This window comes from Pan paniscus, chromosome 10 (genome assembly GCF_029289425.2).
Source record: "Pan paniscus chromosome 10, NHGRI_mPanPan1-v2.0_pri, whole genome shotgun sequence".
NCBI lineage: Eukaryota > Metazoa > Chordata > Mammalia > Primates > Hominidae > Pan > Pan paniscus.
This window is the reverse complement of record NC_073259.2, coordinates 45,190,229-45,202,105: the sequence shown is the minus strand read 5'-3', so window position 1 is coordinate 45,202,105 and position 11,877 is coordinate 45,190,229.

Sequence of the window (11,877 nt, the reverse complement as noted above, 5' to 3'; positions counted from 1 at the left end):
AAATAGCTACTATTGAATGATAACTGTGACCATCTTCCAAAAAGTAGGAAGAGAAACTAAAGCAGAGTGCTGCTGCCCCTAATGTGGAGCTATTGGTCCCTGAAGCTTGGCTTCTTCAGCTGTGGTCAGGGCATTGGACAGGGGTGAAGCCCTTCCACCAACAGAAAAGTAAATACTAGCCTGGGGCAGTGGCTCATGCCTGTAATCCCAACACTTTGGGAGACCGAGGTGGGTAAATCGATTCAGCCCAGGAGTTTGAGACCAGCCTGGGCCACACAGGCAGCCCCACCTCTACAAAAGAAAAAAAAAAAAAAATATATATATATATATATATATATATGTGTGTGTGTGTGTGTGTGTGTGTGTATACACTATTAGGTATTATATATGTATATCTATCTATCTATCTAATAAATACCTTATCAGGAGCCCCACTCCCAATCTTGGGCTCAGGGAGATCCAGATAATAGGTGATGAGCCTGGTGCTGGACCGAGAAGCTCAGAGATGCTGGTGGGAGAGAAGGGAGCAGGTAGGCTAGAATCCAAATGCAGGCTAGGCTTAAACCGATGTAACCAAAGGAAACCCTAATGTGGTCCATAACCAAACTACTAAGCTAGCCATTCCCATAAAGATCCAGAATGAGGATTTTGTTACTAACACCACCAATGTGATACCTCTGTGTGCACATTCACCAGAGTCAGTGGGAGTTCTAATCCTACCCACGGCCCTAAACCTATCTCTAACTCTAACCCTCTTCCTGTTCCTAGGTCTAGGTTGAACCTTAGCCTTAACCCTAACTTCAGACAAACACTAACCCCTTCTAAGCTCTAATGTCTGTCCCTAATCCTAACCCCTCCCCACAGGGGAGGATCAGAAGGGCAAGGGGAGCTGTGAAACACCCAACCTATCCCCTAAGAGCAACAACTGCTCCCAGTCAGCTTGAGAATTTCCCCTTCTCCCCTATTCCCTCCTCTCCTGTTCAGGCCTCTTCTGCTGTTGGTGCCTCCCACCTCTCCCTGGATGTGTGACCTGCAGTGGGCCTTTGGGATATGTGTAGGGGTAGGGGAATGGAGCCAGGAACTGCTCAATCCTGCAACGACATCCCTTTCCCTTCCTTTCCACCTGCCAAGCTAGCACCATCTCAGTTCTGATTCCTCACCCTAGGGGAAGAAATAAAAACCTATTGATCCTGGGGAAGAGGCACCTGAAAAGCTTTGGGTTTCCATAAAGAGCACCCTGCAGAGAATGCCCAGTCTATAAGCCAAAGGGCTATTAGATCCCTCAACTCCCCAAATAAGAAGTTAATAGGCTGCCAGAGGTGGGAGGGGGGGCTTGGGCCCCTGCTGGACAGTGCCCAGAGTTGGGACGAAGCAGCAGGGTAGAGTCAAAGCATTGGCAGCTGTCTCCAACTACTTTTGCCTAAATTGAAACTCTAAGAATTGGAGTCAGTATCAGCTTTCAGGCTTGGAAGCTGGGGCACTCTGAACCAGGTTGACAAACAGGAGCTGGAGGAACAGCAAGGGAAAGTGGTGAATTCTTTTCTGCCCCTACCCAGACTTTCAGCAAATCTCGTACTTTCTCAGACTCAGTTGCCTTGCCTATCAAACAGGGATGGTTATTGTTACTTAACCTTTCAGGGAGGTGATGAGGTTCAGATGAGATGATGTACATGAAAGCCTGGGTCATTTGAATACTCACTGACACCTCTTCTATACCAGGCATCTGCCAAATGTTGGCAATACAATGATTTATAAACCACAGTGCCTGCTTGGAGGAGGTTGACAGTCTGGCCAGGGGATCAAGCACATCCTCAGATATTGTTAGCATATGGAGGGAGTGCAATGAAGGCTCAATGAAGTGTAAAGCCTTCTGCACATAAATGAAGTTTAAGGGCAGACTCCCATACTCAAGCCCTCGGCATGGAGGCTCTTCTCTTCCAAGGGCTGGAATTTCAAAGGTGATGGTGCTGGGAAGTGCAGAATTAGGCTGGGCCCTCAATGGGCACTAATAAAACACACACACACATACACACACACACAAACAAGTAAAAGGGCAGAGGGATCTGCAAAGCACTACATAAAAGCTAATCATTTTGTTATTGTGATCATCTATGCTATCCTCACACAGGGCTGGAGCGGGTAGATCCTGAGGAGAAGAACAATTGTGCATAGAAAGAAGACTCACAAAGGTCTCAGGGGCCACAGTAGGCTCAGGGTGGTGGCCATAGGATGGTGTCATCAGGACTGTGCTTGATGCGCCACCTCTCACCACCTCTGATCTTCAGGTGCCAGGACGCTGGATACACGTTGGCCTGAGCAAGTGAGGGAAAGACTAGTCCTGAAATATCCTGGGGGGAGTGGAAAAGCTGAGAAGAAAGGCAGGCTATGCACAGTCCCCAGGGGGTCAGCAAGCCAGCACCACACACACTCTGCCACACGCACCCTGGAAAAACCCTGTCAGTGGGGCTGCAAATACCCTAGGGTCCAGCCTCCCCCAAAGCCTCCCCCCTCGCCCCAGGCTGGCTCAGTCCTCCTCTCCAGCGCAGAGGGAGAAAAATAACAAAACGAGGAGAAAATAAGCTGTTTGGCTGTGGTGTGAGCAGGAATATCCATGCAGGGCTGCCCACCACTCACCCTTACTCACTCTTTCCACACCCAGCCGGGGCGCCCAGCATGAGACAGACCACCCCCCTGCCCCCTCCCCCGTCTGGTCTAAAAGCAGACGCTGGTGAGCGAGCAGCAGGTTATAAATATGCCCAGGGAACTGCCGCCAACTCGCTCCCTTGTCATCCCCTGGGAGGGGCAGGGTGGGGTGGCTCCCAGGGAGGAGCCAGGGCTGCCCTGTTCCCTGAGGCCCAGGAGGAAGTGGGGCTTCCTAGAGGCTACCATATTTTTTCCCCCTTTTCAAGGTGAAGGAACCACTGCCACTCCATTTTCCCTGAACATTTGCTCATCTCTTCAGAGATGTGGTCCCTACCCTCCCTGGGCCCTGGCTGGAGGCTCGGAATGAAAGGGCCCAAAGTACTCTGTGTCATGGTGCAGCCCGCTGCTACTTCTCTTCTTCACATGCATTTGCTCTCAGCAAAACAGAAGTTCATTCATTCATTCAACAAGCATTAACTGAAAGCCAGCTGAATGCCAGACCCTGTGCACAGGCCCACCTGTGTGCACAGTGTGTGCACACACAGGTGCAAGCACACACAGCTGCCCCTACTCCATGTGCTCACATCACCTCCAGCCCCCACTAAGGACTTCCTGGCTTCCACCTGCCAGCCTCATCAGGAAAGCAAAGCTTCACGCTCCTGGTTGTGCCTCAGAGTAGGTTAGGGGGCATGGGGTAGGGGGTGGCTGAGAACAGGACCCCAAACACTTCTGCTTCCACTACTTCCCCTGTAAATGAGGGGGTCCTTTCTCTCCTTCCTGCCCAATCATCCTCCCTAAGTAGGTGCCATGTGACGAAGAAAGAGCCATTCTTGGGATGCTGAGGGTACCTGTCCAGGCCACCAGAGCCTCCCACCTCCCAGCAACTTGCCAACTAGGTGCCAAGCTGGGGCAAGAGGGGGCACTTCCACCCTGTGAAGCTCCCAGCTCTCCTCCCCCAGGGCTGAACCCCTCCCTTTTCCCTCCTCCCTATTAATCCTCGGAAGTTAAGGGGCCGTCCCTGGCGGCCCCTCAGCCCTATTGTGGCCCCTCACCCTCCTCGGCTGGCGTCTAATTAACTCCTCCTGCCCCTGGTTTTGTATGCCCCCCTTACCCCACCTTGTCGGCCCCGCCCCTCTGCTCGGCCAGCTCCCCCCCACGGACATTCCAGCCAGGCCGGGCCAGTGTGCCAGGGCAACCAGGGCCGGACCGAGGCCTAATCCTCCCGCCGCCTGGCCCGGCTGGGGGAGCCCCACTCACCTCCCCACTCTCTGGGGGCTGCCCGGCTCTGCTGTGGCGGAGACACACAATCGGGACAAAGGCACAGCCCCCAGGGGGCTAACTCAGCCTTCACGCCCAGGTTGTGCGGCATTTGGGGAGTTTAATGAATTGTCCATCACGCCTTTCAGGGCCCGCCCGTCAGCCTGGATTAATCTTCGGAGCCCTGGTGGGGTAGGAGACACTAAGCCTGTATTTATTACTCTCCCATTGTCACTAATTGAGGTAATTATCTGTGACTCTGGCCTGGCCAACAATGCGGCATTCACTCCTGGGACCTCGATGGGCCTGGCTCCCACTCTCAGCACCAGCCCTCCCTCCCCTCCTCTTCCAAACCCGCCAAGGACTACGATGGGCCCTGGAGCATGTTGGGAAAGTGGACAGCGTCCCACAATGCCTCACCTCCCCACCGGTGTCTCCCATAGCCATCACTACAGAGCTGTCTCCTGGTCCCCCCAGAGAAGGTGAAAAAAGAAGGCAGCCTCTGCCAGGGGATGGATTTGGCTGGCAGAGCCCTCAGGCCAGAGAGGGACCTGTTTCTGAGGACTTTGGTTTTCTGGACTCTCCAACTCCTCATCTCCAGATGCATGACACCAGGGTCTCACAAGGTGCTTTTGCAGATCCATCCTCATGTCCCTATAGCCTCTAGGGTGTTAAGAGGCTCTAGCCTGTACCAGGCCTACTCTGGGGAGATCCCTAAACCTACCAGTGCTGGCAGAGTGGCTGTGGATGTGATGGGAGATGTTAAGAGAGACAGCAGGAAAGGTTCTGTCAGGGGAAGAGCAAAAGGAGCCAAGTCAAGAAGGAGCAGTCAAGAGTCACAGCATTCCTGGGGGTCACACTAATGTGGCCATGCAGCAACTTCAGGGAGAAACTTGGATTTGGAGGGGCAAGAGTTCCAAAGAGCGGATTTCACGTGGAGACAGCTTTCTGGGTCAAGGTGGTTGGCCCTGGGGAGCAGGTATGTGTGTAAAAGAAAGACAGAGAGAGAGAGATAAGAAAGGAAGATTTAGGCAGAACTAGATTGTGAACTCCTTGAGGGCAAGAACTATGTCTTTGTGTCTTGGTCACTGTTGCTTTTATGAGAGCTTAACATTGTACCTTGCACGTAATAGGCACTGTCAAGTGAATGGATGAATACAGATGAAGCCGGCACTTGCTTTAAAACTGGGATCTGTGAGCTATTCTCTTCCACAGCTGCACTCAGGCTCCTCATTCTCTCAGGACTTGCTGGAAGGAGATGTCTAGACCATCCCTGGACGGTCAGCGGTGGGCACTTCACCAGCTGTTGACACGACAGACCCCGGCCAAACTCAGAGCGGTAGTGGGGATAGCGCCACCTTGTGGTGACTCTTGGGAGAGCTCCTGGAGAGACGCTGGCCAAGAAGGCAGGGTCATCTCTCAGGAGCAGGGGATCACCCCGGGCTGCAGCCATCCTTCTTCCTGTATGTCTGAACTGCATTGTTATGCCAGCGGTCCTGTGGCACAGTTTTATCATTTGTTCCTTCTTTATTCCAGCATTTTCTGAGAGCCTGCTCCACGCCAAACTTGTCGGATATACAGAGCTAAATCAGCTAAATCACCTCCAGCAGCTCATGGTCCAGCAGGGGATTCCACAAGGTAACAAGACCAACGAGGTTACGATCAAGCCGCAGGAAAAAAAATTATCCAGGTGTTGAGGAGGCACTAGAACATTCCCAGCTCAAAAACTCCATCATTCACCTCTCCCTCAATTCCTCTCACCGAAGTGCAAATGGTTTATCTTCATTACCAAGAAACAGTCTGGGCATGGTGGCTCACAGCTGTAATCTCAGCACTTTGGGAGGCCGAGGCGGGTGGATCACTTGAGATCAGGAGTTCGAGACCAGCCTGGCCAACATGGTGAAACCCCTGTCTCTACTAAAAATACAAATAAAAAATTAGCCAAGCGTTATGGCGCCCACCTGTAATCCCAGCTACTCTGGAGGCTGAGGCAGGAGAATCGCTTGAACCCAGGAACTGGAGCAGAGATCACACCACTGCACTCTAGTCTGGGTGACAGAGTGAGACTCCATATCAAAAAAAAAAAAAAAAACCCAAAAAGCAAAAAAGACAAGAAATACTTCAAGTTCTGGCTCCCACACATCTTACCAGGACTCACTCTTCTGCCCCACTGCATTCCCTAATGCCTCTGCTCCCTGTGAAAGCCACGTGTTTTCCCACCTCTCTGCATTTTCCCACATCCTAGAATGTCCCCCTTCCCTGTCTCCCACTGTTGAAACCCATCTCAGATGTTCCTTCCTCCATGAAGACTCTTCTGATTTCCCTTGGTAGAGTGGTCTTGCCCGTTCTAGCTCCTGAAGCACCATGTAGGTAGGTGCTTTCATTAGCAGCACATACTGGGTGTCCCATTGGTGGTTGTCTGTGTATATTACTCATCCTCCTACTAGGCTAGCCCTTGCAGCACTGACCTGGGCATATCATATGCCTTTGTTAAATGGTGAATAGATGGATACATGAATAAATGGATGCACGGACAGAGGAATAAATCGATGGAAGTATAAATGGGGCCAGGCGCGGTGGCTCATGCCTGTAATCCCAGCACTTTGGGAGGCCAAGGCAGGCGGATCTCCTGAGGTCAGGAGTTCGAGACCAGCCTGGTCAACATGCTGAAACCCTGTCTCTACTAAAAATACAAAAATTAGCCAGGCATGTTGGTGGGCGCCTGTAATCCCAGCTACTCAAGAGGCTGAGGCATGAGAATCGCTAGAACCCTGGAGGCGGAGGCTGCAGTGAGCAGAGATCTCACTAATGCACTCCAGCCTGAGTGACAGAGTGAGACTCTGTCTTAAAGAAGAAAAAAAGTATAAATGGCCAGATAGATGACAAATAGGTTGGTGGATGGGTGGATAAGTGGATGTGGAATGTGTAGATGGATGGGTGGGTGGATGGATGAATAGATGGATGAATGGAAAATCTATCCATAAAAGGACTCACAAAAGGCTATGTAGGCTGAGTGCAGTGGCTTATACCCGTAATCCCAACATTTGGGGAGGCCAGGATGGGAGAATCGTTTGAGCCCAGGAGTTTGAGATCAGCCTGGGCAACATAGGGAGACCCCGTCTCCACCAAAAAAAAAAAAAAAAAAAAATTAGCCAGGCATGGTGACACGTGCCTGTGGTTCCTACTATTCAGGAGGCTGAGGTGGAAGGATCACTTTTGCTGGGGAGGCTGAGGCTGCAGTAAGTTGTAATCATGCCACTGCACTCCAGCCTAGGTGACATAGCAAGACCCTGTCTCAGAAAAAGAAAAAAGAAAAAAAATGGCCAGATGTGGTGGCCCATGCCTGTAATCCCAGCACTTTGGAAGGGTGAGGCAGGCAGATAGCTTGAGGTCAGGAGTTCGAGACCACCCTGGCCAACATGGTGAAACCCTGTCTCTACTAAAAATACAAAAATTAGCTGGGCGTGGTGGTGCGCGGCTGTAATCCCATCCACTTGGGAGGCTGAGGCAGAAGAATTGTTTGAACCCGGGAGGTGGAGGTTGCAGTGAGCTGAGATCGCACCACTGCACTCCAGCCTGGGTGGCAGGAAAGAAAAGAAAATTTAAAAAAAGCCTAGGTAGCACCAGAGGCTTCAAGGGAGGGAGCACACCCCATGCTAGGATATGCAGAGGCAGAGGCAGTATCCAGGCCAAACTTTCCTTCACTAACATCTGCACCCTCAGCAACTTGTCTCCCAGAGGCCTAGATACATTCCACTCTCCATAAGAAGTCATGGTCTGGGAGCTGCTCCTCTTTTCATCCTCCCTGGTCCCTCAGGAATGCTTTCATTAACATATATTATGCCATCTTCCTGCACTGCAATGACTGTGGGTTTCCTCTTCCACATCTCTTTCCCTATATCATACACACCCTAGCTTGAGAGCTCCCTGAAGGGAGGAAGCATGCCTGAGTCTCTTTTGTGTCCCTAGCACCTGGCATATATGTTTAATGAGTGAGTAAACAAATGAACAACTGAGTGAGTGCTGCCTCTTCCCCATAGACACATTTTACACACTTCCTGTGTCCTCATGTTCAGTTATCTCTCCTGGCCCTCTCCTCCTCACACACGTCACACTCACACTCCTGACCTTGACACTCTGAAATTCCAGAGTTATATGCTGGGGCTCGGTTTCCTTACCTATTTGTGGCTGATCTAGGGAAGTCCCAGCCCTCCCCTGAGAGTCTGAAAGAGACGGCTCTTGACTCCTCTAAAGCCATATTAACTGGGTCCCATGGAGGGCAGAAAGGGGCTTCCCTAGGAAGAAGCTCTCTATTGGGAGGGTAGCAGGATCCTGCACTAACCTGAGGTCTGCTGCCCCAAATTGACCACATCCTCCTGTGTCTGCTGTCCCTACTCCTGACCAGTGAGGCTGTCCCAAGGTAGGGGGTGATTGTGGCCTCTGTCTCAAGGCTGGCTGGCAGACACAGCCAGATTTAGAAGTCATTTTCGCAGCAGGGAGCCTCCAGTGTCCCACCCACAGAGCCCTGGAAGGTCAGTCTGAGATATGGCTCACCAGGGGCTGGCCCCTAGACCTGGAGTCACTCCTCCCCTTCTTGTCTCTCTCCTTTTTTTGCCCAGAATTTTGGCAGCTGGTGCTGACTCTATCCTTAGGCAAAGATGGAGTAAGTTCTGGGGGAAGGGGTGTGCTGCACTGACACTCTAACCGCCCAAGCACTGCCAGGGCACCATTCACCCAGGCACTATTCACCCAGGCACCATCCACCCATTAAAAGGGCTGTCCATACCCACCCCAGGTTTCCCCCCTCCTCTCTACTGACATCTGCTGCCTGGTTCTCCTCCTCCCCTACTTTTTTTTTTTTTTTTTTTTTTGAGACAGTGTCTTGCTCTGTGGCCCAGGCTGGAGTGCAGTGGTACGATCTTGCCTCACTGTAAACTCCGCCTCCCAGAGTCAAGTGATTCTCCTGCCTCAGCCTCCCGAATAGCTGGGATTACAGGCATGCATCACCACACCCAGCTAATTTTTTTATTTTTAGCAGAGACGAGGTTTCACCATGTTGGTCAGGCTGGTCTCGAACTCCTGATCTCGTGATCCACCCACCTCGGCCTCCCAAAGTGTTGGGATTACAGGAGTGAGCCAGCGCACCCGGCCTTTTTTTTTTTTTTTTTTTTTAAGACGGAGTCTCGCTTTGTTGCCCAGGCTGGAGTGCAGTGGCCTGATCTCGGCTCACTGCAACCTCCGCCTCTCGGGTTCAAGTGATTCTCCTGCCTCAGCCTCCCGAGTAGCTGGGACTACAGGCATGCGCCACCACACCCGGCTAATTTTTGTATTTTTAGTAGAGATGGGGTTTCACCATATTGGCCAGGCTGATCTCGAACTCCTGACATCATAATACACCGGCCTTGGCCTCCCAAAGTGCCGGGATTACAGGCATGAGCCACCGCACCTGGCCGTCCTCCCCTACTTCTAATTCTCTCTGTCCCATCATCCTGTTCTCATACCCCAACACTAATAAAATAGCCCTAGGGAGAAATAATAATCAGAGCTAACACTTAATCACCTACTATGTACCAGGTGTTGTTTTTTCTTTTCTTTTCATTTTTTTTCTTTTTAATTAAATAAATTTAAAAGAGAGAGAGAGAGAGGGTCTTGCTATGTTGCCCAGGCTGGTCTCTAACTCCTGGGCTCAAGCAATCCTCCCACCTCAACCTCCCAAAATGCTGGTATTACATGGGTGAGCTACTGTGCCTGGCCAATTGTTCTAAGTGTTTTACATATTGAATTATTTACTCCTCCCAACAACTCTAAGAGAAAAGCACACTGTTCGTTTGTTTGTTTGTTTGTTTGTTTATTGAGACAGGGTCTTGCTCTGTTGCCCAGGCTGGAGTACAGTGGTGCAATCATAGCTCACTGCATCCTCAAACTCCCGGGCTCAAGCAATTCTCCCACCTCAGTCTCCTGAACAGCTGAGAGTGTTCAGGAGTGGGACTACAGCTAATGAAAAGCACTTTTAATAACCTCAGTTTATAACTGAGGATACCAAGGCACAGAGAGGTTGAGTAACTTGCCCATACATAGCTAGTATGGGGTAGAAGCCCCAGAAACCATATTCTAAACACATTAGTCAAGTTGTTCAATTATGTTAGCAGTGTGGGTGAGATTTTAGAAATTGGCTTCCTGTGTATTCAACCTCAAAGGGGCTCAGGCAGCATGGTAAAGCCCACCCTCATAGGGCCAGCCCTTCCACTGTTGCATACTGCTCACCTCCTCTACCAGTCCCAGAGCTCTAGAGCCCTTTGGTTGTAGAAAAATCTAGGCAGATGCTTTCATCACTGCCCTGGTCTTTCTCAACTTTCTTTTTTTGTTGTTGTTTTTTTGTTTTTTTTTGTTTGTTTGTTTTTTTAAGACAGAGTCTCACTTTGTCACCCAGGCTAGAGTGCAGTGGTGCGATCTCGGCTTGCTGCAACCTCCGCTTCCCAGGTTCAAGTGATTCTTGTACCTCGACCTCCCCAATAGCTGGGATCACAGGCATGCACCACTACACCCAGCTAATTTTTGTATTTTTAGTAGAGGTGGGGTTGGACCATGTTGGCCAGGCTTGTCCCCGTCTCAGGTGATCTGTTCACCTCAGCCTCCCAAAGTGCTGGGATTACAGGTGTGACCCACCACACCCCGCCCTTCCTCAACTTTCCTCTTCACCTGAAGTCCAGCCTCTTCCCAAGCCTGAAGGTCCAAGGCACATACTCCTCAGCTGGACCAGGCTTACCCCAATCTGGCCTCAATTTTCACTCTTGCCTTATCTTCTACAACTGCCATAAATGTACTCTCAACTGCAGGCAAATCAGACCATTGAGCAATTTCCTAAACATACCCTGCTTACCTGCATCCATGCCTCTATTTTGGCTGATCCCTCTACTTGAAATGCCTCTTCACCAAATTCTACCACTGAGGTCATCTCCTCCCCTCCATGGAGCCTTCCCTTATCTCACAAAATCCATATGATCTCCCTTGTTTGACTCATTGTAATACTTAACACATTGCTCACCTTCACCCCATTGTCGGAAAGGCCTTACTCATCCCTATCCTGGATCCAGCACAGTTTCTTGCTCCCAGTAGGTGCTCAGTACATGCTCATAGTTAGAATTGGTAGTAGGTAGATAGAATTGTAGGTGAAAGGGAGACAGGTCTCAATAACCTTTATTTGTTTGTTTTTTTTGAGATGTGGTCTGGCTCTGTTGCCCAGGCTGGAGTGCAGAGGCCCAGTCTTGGCTAACTGCAACCTCCTCCTCCCAGGTTCAAGCAATTCAGCGATTCTTGTGCCTCAGCCTCCTGAGTAGCTAGAATTATAGGTGCACACCACCACACCTGGCTAATTTTTGTATTTTTGGTAGAGACGGAGTTTCACCATGTTGGAGGCTGGTCTGGAATTCCTGACCTCAAGGGCAGATCTCAGGAACCTTTGATCTCTGCCCAAGGTGACACTCCTCCAGCTAGAGCTAACTTGAAACCTGGCAGTCTGGGTTCCTGGAAGTCTCTGGGATGAATCTTCCTGGATAGCTCTGACCAGTGTCTTCCCTCCGGTTCAGAAACCCAAAGAGGAGACCTTCCTCCACTGAACCAAGGCCAGCGGCCCAGCTCCTGTCAGATCGTCGCCACCCCCCACCGCAGGCGGTCCTGCCCCACTCCGAGTTCTGCCCAGAGTCCCTCTGGGTGCGGGCGGGAGTGAGGTCGAGATAATTGGAGACTAAAGCCATAAGTGGTTTGAGAGCGGGGTTGGGGATCTGAACGCTGAGCGGGAGTTGGAGTTGAGGGGTCTGGGTTGGAGTGGGAGCAGAGGCGGGCAGGGGGCCGGGGGCCGGGGGCCGGGGCAGGACTGGGCGACTGAGTCTGGGAGAAGCCCCCGCGCCCGCGGAGCCGGCAGCTAAATTTACCCCGGCTGACTCAGCCCTTGCCCGGAATGGGGGTTGGGGGGAGGGC